This window comes from Mytilus californianus, unplaced genomic scaffold (assembly GCF_021869535.1).
Source record: "Mytilus californianus isolate M0D057914Y unplaced genomic scaffold, xbMytCali1.0.p SCAF_15, whole genome shotgun sequence".
Classification (NCBI taxonomy): domain Eukaryota; kingdom Metazoa; phylum Mollusca; class Bivalvia; order Mytilida; family Mytilidae; genus Mytilus; species Mytilus californianus.
Window position 1 is genome coordinate 12,164,640 of NW_026262637.1, and position 3,989 is coordinate 12,168,628.

The window sequence follows — 3,989 nt, forward strand, 5'->3', positions numbered from 1 at the left end:
TTTTAATACAATAAAACGATTTTGTTTTCTTTTTCATGAGTAATTTCCATTTGTCCATAATATTTGTAATCCTGATCAAACCATGAGGTTGTAAAACATTGACGAATAATCAATGTCAAATAAAAATAGGATTGTTGGTGTCTATTGTCCAATTTTTAAACGGATGCAGACGAACGTGGTCAAACAAACCGGTATTTGTATACTTCGAAACGTCACTAACTGAATACACAAAATATAGTTTCCTACCGGTTTCCTAAAGCATTCTGGACGTGGAACACGTAGATTTTACCAAGGTTGGGATCAGAAAGTCCATAATTGTTCGACCAATTAAAATTGTTATCTAGAACAGCCAAAATTCATGATATATATAGCGCCCTCCGAAGATAAAAAATCGCTCTGTTAGCGGTTCTTAGCAATAACATGTTAAGAAGCTGTGCAATTAGAAATAACGCTGGTTTATTTAGTCAATGAATATAGAGTCACAACGACAAAACAGTTTAGATTGAGTTTTTATCGAAATATTTAAATATCAAAATGTAATAATCTCTATTTTATTTTGGTTCTCACATTATAAGCCTATGTAAATCATTCTTTTCATGTTTTTTTTTCAGGAACCATCTACATTTTGTTTAGTTCAAGTGTCATCCCGTCTGTAATATTGCAGATATCATTTGTGATTTATACAATATTAAACATGCCGACATTAGTTTACCTTATCATATCGTTGATTAATTTTACCGGGTTTGCACTTAAATGTCAGATAGTACACCACGGTGATCAAACAATTGCAAATTGCACCAGACTGAAGTTACATGATGTTCCGACAGGTTTACCATTGAGTATATCAGGTCTTGATCTGAGCTATAATCAAATTTCCAGTATAATAAAACCATGTTTTTGAATCTTTTCCCAATTTGACAACACTGACAATGGATTTTATTAATATTGATATTTTAGATGGCTATGCATTTCAAGGTTTGAAAAGATTACGATGGCTTTCAATGAAGCACAACCAACTTAACATATTTTCTAAAATATTTGACATTGTGCTTAAACCGTTATTACGTCTACAACACTTAGATATCAGATACAATATAAATAATACGTTGGATATATCAAAACCAAGGGTTTATCCCTACTTTGGAAACTATTCTTTTTTAACCGATTTATAAATAGATATTGTGCAAAACCCTGTATTCAATTTGAGCGGGTTTGAAAATTTATTGAAACTAAACACAATAAAGTTGGCACGATGCTATTTAAAACATGACACATTAGTTGATTTACCATCAACAATAACTTCAATCTACTTTCTAGAATGTTTCGGTAAAATATCGATTGTAGAAGCAGATTTTTTAAAGCTGTTTCCATGACTTAAGATATTAAATATGGAAGGAGTAGCTATACAATTAGAAGATGCTTTAAAACTTCTATATTCTTTCAAGCATACAAGAATGACCTCGATTATATTCAAACAAATCAGTCCTCGTGTTCCTAAATCTGTTTTCATAACTCGTGTTATGATTAATTATTCGATGCATATTTGTGTTAAAACCTTAGTTTGAGCAGAATGTGAAATTGTAGGATATGAGCAAAGTTCTCTACTTGCACTGAAATTTCCCGAATGTCTAGAAAATGTTGTGTTTTCAGGCAACCGATTTTCATTAGCATTAGGACCCCATTTGATAGAACTGATAATACTTATGAAGATAGCTATCAATGTAAAATTTTTGACTTGTCGTATAATGCAATTAACTTCAATAATATTGAATATTGCAACATAGACGTGCTGGACAATCATTCATACATGTCATATGCAAGAGAGGTATATAGGAAAGGCTGCCAAATTAAGTCTGCAACTACAAATGTATATAAAGATTACAACCCGATATTAGAAAAAGCTCAAATGGATAAGGAATATAAATTTAAGATTTATTTACCTGCTAATCTTACTTTTCTCCGTGTTTCTCATTATATGACATCGTATCGACAGACGGGACAAAAGTTATTTGTAGCTAATGTAAATAATATCAGATACTTAGATTTATCATACTGGCAGATGAAACAGTCAATGAAATATATTCCGGTACTCCTTTTAATGTTAAATATATGGACATTTCAGGTCTTAACGCAAGTATTCTAATTCATAAGATGTCGGTACCGGTTTTTGAAAATGTCCAAACTGCAATTTTATAAAATGCAATGCTTAGTTTAACAGTTGGAAAGAATGGCAAAGTTTTTTCAACTATGTGCGGTCGTGCAGAGACTTTATATATCATACAACAACTTATGGTATCTAGATGAAGATGCCTTTGAAAAAAACTCAAATTTGTCAATTGTCAATATAGCACACAATTTACTTCCATCTATACCTATAACCGTGATAGATTTACCTCACTTAAGTAAACTGGATATTAGTTACAACCGCCTTCAAACAATCAATAAAACATTTAGAGATTGGATGGATGAGAAAAGTTATGAAGGAAATTTGTATTTATCTATAGAAGGGAACAGTCTTAAATGCACTTGCGACACGTCAGATTTTATAAGGTGGCTCTTCAGCACAAATGTCGTTTTTGATCGGGTCAATAAAACTTCAGCTGCACATTGACAAATGGATCGGAAAGTAACACAGTGGTTGTCTGCAGACGATATCATGAACACTATACTACAACTACAATAGCAAAACTTGATTGCGCCTAGGAATGGGGCTTCTTGTTGCGTTCGTCATTTTCACTGTTCCGCTTGCAGTAATTTTCAATTTTCGATGGAAAATAACTTTTTGGATATATCGTAACTTTAAAAGAGTCGTAGAACATAAATTAGAAAGAAAATTTAATTACGATATTTACCTGTCATCTGCAGACGACACGCTTCAATGGGTTTAAGGCGATTTTCTTCAGAGAATAGAGAGTTCATGGCGCATGAAAGTAAGCGTAGAGGACCGGGATTTCCAAATTGGATTAGCAAAAGCAGATGAAATAGCAAATGCTATTGCTGGTAGCAAACATGCAATTTTTGAAAAATGCAGAACTTATTTGCAGAAGATAGTCATCCTTGTAAATGAAGCTACAACTACGTGCGTTCCTCATGAACTAGATGACATTTTACAGAATGTCACTATAATAGACTGGGGTGACAACGAGACTGGCTGGAACAAACTGCGAATGGCATTGTTTACTGATTCCTTTTAATTTAAGCAAGGTATAAATTATAACCAATGCGAAGTTGAACAAAAACCACTTCTGACGATACATTATGTAAAACATGCAGTTTAAAAATCGTTGAAAATGTATCTTCGCCTATTTATTGATTTTAAAATAGGCTATAGTTTCTCGCTGCATTGAAGACCCATTAGTGGCCTTCGGCTGTTGTCTGCTCTATGGTCGGGTCGTTGTCTCTTTGACACATTCCCCATTACCATTCTCAATTTTATTCTTTCTTCTGTGATTTTAAGTCTATTGTGTTAGGGTACATTAAGTTTAAGGCATATGTAAAAAAAAATCCATATATGTCAAGCTGAAAAGAATGTATTAGTAGGAAGCTTATTGTTGTAATTACACCTTATATAAGAAAGCCAGATTTTGATTGGTTGATAGCCAGTGTATTTTTTGCATATTTCAATATTTGTTCCTCATTTCAAACGAATTTGCCAGTTTTTCACCACTGCCGGTGAATTTGCCTCAAATACCATGGTATTTGCCATTTTGGATATAACCTTTTTTACCCTCTCGAGCATCTTCCCGCCAATTTTTTTCGGATTTGACGTTACATAAAAAAGCGAGCTAACGCGTATTAGTACATGTATAATTCCCGCGGTTCTATGATAATATCCTCTTATCCTCAAAATTATGCAAAAACATGTTAATGAATTACAGCTTTCAAGTAAAAAAAAAAATATCTTCACCTGTACAGAGAGAGTTACCAAATCTATTCGGTGTAATTAAACAGATATATCATGTTACGGAGGGGTATTTTTTGCAAATACC

General features: G+C 32.9%; 1 pseudogene; it reads left to right on the forward strand.

Annotated features, from left to right (window-relative positions):
* The first annotated feature begins 614 nt into the window (after positions 1-614).
* LOC127725420 (toll-like receptor 4) lies at positions 615-3,330 on the forward strand (annotated as a pseudogene).
* The last annotated feature ends 659 nt before the right edge of the window (positions 3,331-3,989 follow it).